Source organism: Pan paniscus, chromosome 7 (assembly GCF_029289425.2).
Source record: "Pan paniscus chromosome 7, NHGRI_mPanPan1-v2.0_pri, whole genome shotgun sequence".
Taxonomy (NCBI): Eukaryota; Metazoa; Chordata; class Mammalia; order Primates; family Hominidae; genus Pan; species Pan paniscus.
Genome location: NC_073256.2, coordinates 131417890 through 131426753, shown reverse-complemented (window position 1 = coordinate 131426753; position 8864 = coordinate 131417890). Strand labels below are relative to the sequence as shown.

The 8864-nt window shown below is 37.3% G+C and overlaps 1 pseudogene; it reads left to right on the top strand.

Moving 5' to 3' along the window:
- Window positions 1-350: 350 nt before the first annotated feature.
- LOC100989866 (heterogeneous nuclear ribonucleoprotein A1-like) lies at window positions 351-1579 on the top strand (annotated as a pseudogene).
- The last annotated feature ends 7285 nt before the right edge of the window (window positions 1580-8864 follow it).

The following is an 8864-nucleotide window of genomic DNA, read 5'->3' as shown; positions in this document are numbered from 1 at the left end:
GGTGGGAATTGAACAATGAGAACAATTTCCCATTGTTCAATGGGAAATTGAACAATGGACACAGGAAGAAGAACATCACACACCGGGGTCTGTTGTGGGGTGGGGGGAGGGGGGAAGGATAGCGTTAGGAGATATACCTAATGTAAATGACGAGTTAATGGGTGCAGCACACCAACATGGCACATGTATGCATATGTAACAAACCTGCACATTGTGCACATGTACCCTAGAACTTAAAGTATAATAAAATATATATATATATATATATAAATTTCTAAAGTCTCATGAGGAAGTACAGACATTCGCAGAATAATTTAAGATTGTCCGCTTTCTGCCCGTGGATGCCGCCGAAGAAGCATCGTTAAAGTCTCTCTTCACCCTGCCGTCATGTCTAAGTCAGAGTCTCCTGAAGAGCCCAAACAGCTGAGGAAGCTCTTCATTGGAGGGTTGAGCTTTGAAACAACTGATGAGAGCCTGAGAAGCCATTTTGAGCAATGGGGAAGCTCACGGACTGTGTGGTAATTAGAGATCCAAACACCAAGCGCTCCAGGGGCTTTGGGTTTGTCACATATGCCACTGTGGAGGAGGTGGATGCAGCTATGAATGCAAGGCCACACAAGGTGGATGGAAGAGTTGTGGAACCAAAGAGAGCTGTCTCCAGAGAAGATTCTCAAAGACCAGGTGCCCACTTAACTGTGAAAAAGATATTTGTTGGTGGCATTAAAGAAGACACTGAAGAACATCACCTAAGAGATTATTTTGAACAGTATGGAAAAATTGAAGTGATTGAAATCATGACTGACCGAGGCAGTGGCAAGAAAAGGGGCTTTGCCTTTGTAACCTTTGACGACCATGACTCCGTGGATAAGATTGTCATTCAGAAATACCATACTGTGAATGGACACAACTGTGAAGTTAGAAAAGCCCTGTCAAAGCAAGAGATGGCTAGTGCTTCATCCAGCCAAAGAGGTCGAAGTGGTTCTGGAAACTTTGGTGGTGGTCATGGAGGTGGTTTTGGTGGGAATGACAACTTCGGTCGTGGAGGAAACTTCAGTGGTCATGGTGGCTTTGGTGGCAGCCATGGTGGTGGTGGATATGGTGGCAGTGGGGATGGCTATAATGGATTTGGTAATGATGGAAGCAATTTTGGAGGTGGTGGAAGCTGCAATGATTTTGGCAATTACAACAATCAGTCTTCAAATTTTGGACCCATGAAGGGAGGAAATTTTGGAGGCAGAAGCTCTGGCCCCTATGGCGGTGGAGGCCAATACTTTGCAAAACCACGAAACCAAGGTGGCTATGGCGGTTCCAGCAGCAGCAGTAGCTATGGCAGTGGCAGAAGATTTTAATTAGGAAACAAAGCTTAGCAGGAGAGGAGAGCCAGAGAAGTGACAGGGAAGCTACAGGTTACAACAGATTTGTGAACTCAGCCAAGCACAGTGGTGGCAGGGCCTAGCTGCTACAAAGAAGACAAGTTTTAGACAAATACTCATGTGTATGGGCAAAAAACTCGAGGACTGTATTTGTGACTAGTTGTATAACAGGTTATTTTAGTCTCTGTTCTGTGGAAAGTGTAAAGCATTCCAACAAAGGGTTTTAATGTAGATTTTTTTTTGCACCCATGCTGTTGATTGCTAAATGTAATAGTCTGATCGTGACGCTGAATAAATGTCTTTTTTTTAAATGTGCTGTGTAAAGTTAGTCTACTCTGAAGCCATCTTGGTAAATTTCCCCAACAGTGTGAAGTTAGAATTCCTTCAGGGTGATGCCAGGTTCTATTTGGAATTTATATACAACCTGCTTCGGTGGAGAAGCCATTGTCTTCGGAAACCTTGGTGTAGTTGAACTGATAGTTACTGTTGTGACCTGAAGTTCACCATTAAAAGGGATTACCCAAGCAAAATCATGGAATGGTTATAAAAGTGATTGTTGGCACATCCTATGCAATATATCTAAATTGAATAATGGTACCAGATAAAATTATAGATGGGAATGAAGCTTGTGTATCATCCATTATCATGTGTAATCAATAAACGATTTAATTCTCTTGAAAAAAAAAAAAAGATTGTCCTAGCCGCTTATGAAAAGTCTTGGATTAAATCCATCACCCTGTAGGCATGAGAGATTTTAAAAAGTTGGTTAGAGAAAGCAGGATGAATTGATACCAAAATTACATCAAATACAAGTATCAAAATTTTACCACTGGTGGATATGAAAAATATAAAGCAGGATAATACCTCTTACAATCTGACCCAGAGATCTTTGCTATCAATGCTAACTGATCAATATCTAATGATATTAACTGGGAAAAAAAGTAGTTCCTAGAAGTTAGAGAATATCTCATTTCTACTGTAGGAGAATATTCCACTCATTCAGGAAGAAAACATTACAACTGACCTATCTACTTTCTTTATTGACAGTCTTAATCATGGAAAGGTAGATTTATTTAGAAAACAGAAGATTCGAGGCAGAGTATCCTTCTATCTGAGTTACAAGAGCTTGCTGAACACTTTAGACCTATTTTGATTTAGAATGAAACAAAAATAAGCTCTTATGAATAGCTCTTCTGATTAAGCATTTGGGTAAATGTATGCACAAGTACACATCTGAAACTGTATAGATAAATACCTGTAGCTATCATAAAGAAAAGGATCACCGAAAAAACAATTACCCTGCTTTCATTTGAAAAACAGAATCAAAACAGACAAAGAACACATTTTATCTGACAGAAGGAAATTTTTGCCTTTCTGGTCAGCCCACAATTTCCCTTAATAAAAAAGGGGAATCTTTATATGCAATTGCAAATACAAAATGTTGTATTTCTATTTTATACTTGTCTAACCTCTCAACCATAAACTTTGTTACTTTTCTGTCATTTGCCCTTGCAACAGCAAACAGAATTTAGACGTAGGGATCTCAAATGACCTTCAGATTCTGCATTTGTCTTAGTACTTCCTGCATCTCTGGGCTTTCTCACTAGTTGACATGTTTTATTGTCTGGTGAATCTTTTGGAATAGACCTATTTTGTAAACAGTGTACTACAATTAAATATAAAGTAGAAGGCCTTTTCTTGGAATATTCAGAAAAATATTCCTGTACTATCATTTACTGATGTCATAGACTGATCATTTACTATCTGATATCTTTCCCTACCGGTATCTCAGACCTCACATCTGTTCACAGTATGATCTGGTTCAAAGAAAGAAAGTGTGGAGCATAGCAGTCAACTCTGAAAGGTCTCAACTGATTTGACTATTCCTTTGCTGAAACTGCCCAGTACTCATTTAAATAGGAGACCATTGAAGGATGACAGCCTATTGTCTCTGTCTCTGCCTCCTTCTTTCACAAGTATTGAAGTGTTTTTTGTTTTTTTTGTTGTTGTTGTTGTTCATTTTCGTTTTTTGTTTTTTTTTTTCTCAATGACTAGAAAGTTATTCTTAACATGTCCTGGCTAATTACCAAAAGCAAACGACAACAAAAACAAACCAAAAAATAACCTTAGGGAATTGCTCCATCACATAGGATACTGTCGACAATGGATCCTTAGTTCTTAGAAACTGGCTAGCCATATACATATTCTGACAAAAACTATCACATCTAAATTTTTGCCCTGGATAGAATTATTAAAGATGGTATTCTGTAACATCAGAGTCCCTTTATAATTGCCTTAATCTTGAACTTCTGATTATTATGAATCTCTCTTTCTATTTGTACATGAAAGATCATGCTAACATTTAGGGTTCTATCTCAATAGGACAGTACAAATCAGAGATCCATTGTTCATGGACCTTTTACGAATAGCCTACCCTTTGATTTATGCACAATTGCAGCAGCCTCCAAATGAACTGAGGCTTCTTCACACTTAAATCTTAAGATATCCCAGATCTTCTTAAGTCCCTCATTTGATTCAAACATATTCCTGCTCCTAGACTGACCTCCTCCGAAATCCTGCTCCTCCCTCCTACACACATTTATCTCCTTTGCTCCGAGATCCTAAATGTCACCAACCATTTTCCCCTCACAGTGGATGGTAGACCTTGGGACAGTCATGCACTTGTCATAAATTTTCCCGGCTTCTAACTTCAGTGAAATTCCTTTAGAAAACTCTGCTTTATAATTTATTTTTGATGATTTCTATATGAACATAGAACAAGGAGGTTTTATAAGCTAGGTTTGTAATTATAACCCACTTAGAGTTGCTTGAACTCAAACTTCTTTCAGAAGCCAAATCCACAGTAGTTTTTCAGATCATAGCTTTTACTATAGCCGTCTAGAGAGCAGAAAGCAAATGTCTGCACAGACACCAGATATTCCTTTTAAGTGGGTAATGATCTTCTTACGCTCTATAAGCAACACAGCTTCTTAATTGTGGCTAGTGCCCCCATTAAATATGACAACTACACAGAAGCCCTACTAGATTCTTCCTCCAAAAGAATTGATTGCCAGTGTGAGACACATACTGTAAAGCAGACTCGGAAGCAAACGGTATTGTTTTAGATAATTACTATACAAAGCAAGTTTTTTTTTAAACACATTCAAGCTATCCACAAAGTTCAAGAATCAAAGCCGAAACAAACTCTTCATTATTGGCATTAAGTCTTGAGTCCACTCTATTCTAAGCACCTTGTCCTCCAATGTCATAACGGAAAAGATCTTATTGTTTGCTCCACTCACATGGTTTCTGGTAGCAGGAAGATGATTTCTTGATCTGCCATTAGATCCTAAATTGAGTCTCAAAACTGTTTTCTTTCCACCATTGAATGCAAATTTTAAAGACTATAATAAATAAGCATTGGTAGAAAATTTTAAATAAGATTGCAAAATATGCCCTTGGTGTGGGTTCCCACAATCCTAAGAAACAAATTGGACATGAATTAGAGATAAAACCTATAGGCCTTTAGAGAATCTAAAATGGGTTTATATAAACACCACCTCTTTCCTGTTTCTACAATTTAAATCTGCTTTCTGGTTGGTGAAATTTCTTTCCTTGCCATAGAGCAATTCTTCCGGCAAAAGAAAGTCAACATGTAAACTTAGTATTTCCCACTTGTAAAATATTTGCCCATATGTTCAGTGAGGGAGGAACCTAATTATTTTAGAAAGATACTAAAGAAAATTCTCTAAGGCTCTGTCCTTCAGCCAGAAGTGCCCCGTCCCTCAAGTTCTCAAATTCTCATGGGAATTTCTCAGAGAAAGTTCCTCAAGTTCTCAGAGAAAATAGAAAAAAAAATACGACATTTTTAGAAGAAAATTTGCAAAACTATTTAAACAACTTGCCTTGTGAAAAGCTTTCATGTCTATTATTGACTTCAATAGAAAAATCTTAGATTACTTCCAGGTGAATTGATTATGCAACCAGAGAACTCACCTCCATCTTTGACTCTGCTCTTACAGACAAACATGTTAAAATTTGTAGGGATTTAATGCAGTATTACCAATAATATCATCAACGTGTCCTGGTAGCTTTTACCTAGAAAAAACTGCATAAATCTTTGCCTGATCTTTAGCTCAAAAACCTGATTTACTGGAAATACTACCAATGCAAGACTAATATTGAACCTCATTGGAAGGCACTTTAACAGTTACTGTTAACCACAAAGAGTGCAGTGAAATTCCAGGAAATCAACTTTTGGTTTAATGTTTTCCACTTGCAAAGATGTCATACACCCACCTGCTAGACTTCCATGTCAAAGGGAGATCTAAGACTATCTCATGGCACTCCAGAAGTAGTCAACATCATGAAGGAACCAGCTTTCCAAGAACCTCAGATCAAACAGAAGCCTATTGATAATTGTAACTCTACCCAACACATTTGGATCAAGATTTCTCAAGTGACAGAAATCACCAGTTCTGTACTCTTTGTTGTATGTATGTGTTTTCCCGCCTTTTGAAGCTATTATTTCCACTGTATTGCTTTAAGAAATTTTATTGCTAAGATGAGATTTTCAATGTTTTATCCTCTAACCTTTATTCTATGCATTAATAAAAAGTATAAACAAAGTTTTTGCAAATCTGTAGATTTGAACTTCCCTTCTCTACTGATTCAAGGTGGGGACAGTAACTATTCCCCTACCTAACACCAACAGGAGCAGAATCTTGAGTACAAGCTATTGGCCAAGGCCTTCTGATGATACTTACTAATATTTGTTATTTCCATTACCTGAGGCTGAGTTTTCTTAAGAATGTTAAGGTTTCTTTCCAGCCACTCATTGATACATTATTGAAACACAATTACAAAGACAAAAGTCCTAAGAAGCCACAATGGCAGTTATCAACAGTGAATTCTTGACTGTAATCATCAGCAGACTTGAAGTTCTGTACAAACCAAGGTGTAGCTGAGTAAGGGCACTCAGTCTCGCTGTTAACGAAGGGAGATTCCCACTGTGGCCCTCCCATTGCCTTGACATCTGCAGCTTCTTCTCACCATTTTTGCACCTGATCCCAACTCTATCAACTACTCTCCCCAGACCTCTCGCTAAAATCGAGTTGCACAAATACTGGTTGCTAAACCACTAGAACAACTCTTCCTCATCCAAAAATCATTCTTGACCAACTATTCCTGATACTAACTGAACATTTGCTAAAGGTTTATAAAATTCTCTCCTTCTTCCCTAAGTTATAATACTCCCTCAGAGTTCTAATACTTCAGCACTCTGAATGAATGTTTATGTTTGGCAGTGCTATTGAATTCCTCCCTACATTAGTAGTGCAAGAATTTATTCAAATTGTTACATTTTTATATAGTTGCATTTCCATTCATTCCATTTTTTTATTATTACCAATCAGTTAAATGAGACCTTCCTTACCTATTTTTAATAAACCTCATTTTGCCCAAAATAACTTTATGTATTTGTTATATTTTATTCTTTATCCTTTCCAGTGTCTGTGATGATTTTCACTATATATATATATAGTGTATATATATACACTATATATTTTGAAGCATATATATATATATACATACTTCAAAAGTCACTTTATTTATACCCACAGACACAAATGTATGTATGTGTATGGGCGTATATATATGTGTGTATGTGCATGTGTGTGTGTGTTTGTGTGGAGGGGGCAGGAGAGAGGGAGGAGAGAGATTTTCTTTATATATTTTCCCAAGTATTGCTGGGGTTCCTCATAAAGCAAAGAATGTAGCCTATACTATCAGTCATGGTGTATCCACTAAATTGGCAATCTCTACATGAGGAATTTCCAATAACCAGAAAACATGGATTTGAGAAACAATGGGTCATGTGGGAAAGGGCTTTCCCCATTCTATTATTTGTAGATGAGAGTTAATATTGCAAGCATCTCACTTTTTATTTATGATTATGAATAGAGCATATGTATGAGTTACTTAAATGTGGGAAAAAAGGCATGGATAGGATCATGGCAGAATTAAAGAAGTAGAATAATGCCACAACCATTTTTGAGAACTTATTAAAAACAATAAACTCTCTTCAAAAATATGCATGTGAATACTATGTACACCTAAAATTTACATACAGCTTTAGAGAATTTCTCAGACTTTTAAAAGTCAGTTCAAAAATATCTAGGTATCCATAAGAATGTACTACTTTTATTTTACCTAGAAGAGCCAGCAGATATTTACGTTTGTACTGTGCTTTTGTTTTAAATGCAGTTGCCTTGCAAGCTCATTTTTTTCCCCTGGGCTGACAACAACTGAGTAGTTTAAACAAGTGACACCAAGAAAATGGCCTATGTGTCTTCACTTCAAATGATTCAAATAATATTGCAATGAATATTTATGGATACTCCCCAGAAATAATGGCACTATCACATAAAGCTATTTGTTTTAGTGTTCTCCTGTGTACATTTGGGCAGAGATTGATGAAAGACTATAGTTGATCTAAACAGAGAGATCGTTTATATAAAACCATCCTGTAAAAATATCAGGGTGCATATTTAGAAGTCCACATTTACTAATTAAGTCGCATGGAAGGTTTTCAATGATCTGGTGTGTAATATTTCCAGTTCTGCTTTAGAAATAAGGAAAATTGCTGGGCATGGTGGCTCATGCCTGTAATCCCAGCACTTTGGGAGGCCAAGGCGGGACGATCACGAGGTCAGGAGATCGAGACCATGGTGAAACCCTATCTCTGCTAAAAATACAAAAAAAAATTAGCTGGGCATGATGGCGGACGCCTGCAGTCCCAGCTACTCGGGAGGCTGAGGCAGGAGAATGACTTGAACCCGTGAGGCGGAGCTTGCAGTGAACCGAGATTGCGCCACTGCACTCCAGCCTGGGCGACAGAGTGAGACTCCATCTCAAAAAAAAAAAAAAAAAAAAAAAAAAAAAAAAAAAAAAAAAAGAGAAAGAAATAAGGAAAATTGTGAATAATAAAAGAAATCCAAACTGAGCCCCTCTCACCTATCTTTATCACTTAATTATCCTGATGTTTTATTTTGACCATGTCAGTTATAAGCACAGGTACTAGCATACCTCATTTTATTGTGCTTTGTGTTATTGAATTTTTCAGGTTTTGTGGATTTTTTCTTTTTGACAAATTGAAGGTTGTGATAAGCCTGGGTCAAGCAAGAGCATGGGCGCCATTTTTTCAGCAGCATGTGCTCATTTGTGTCTCTGTGTCACAATTTTGATAATTTTTACAATATGTCAAACTTTATTATTGTTACTATCGTATCTGTTATGGTGATCTGTGATCAGTGATATGTGACATTATTACTGTAATTATTTTGGTGTGGCACAAACAACACTCATGTAAGATAGAGAACTTAATAAACATTTCATGAGTTCTGACTGCTCCACCAGCCAGCTATTGCCCCATTTCTCTCCCTCTCCTCAGTCCTCCCTATACCTCGAGAAACAACAGTATTGAAATTAGGC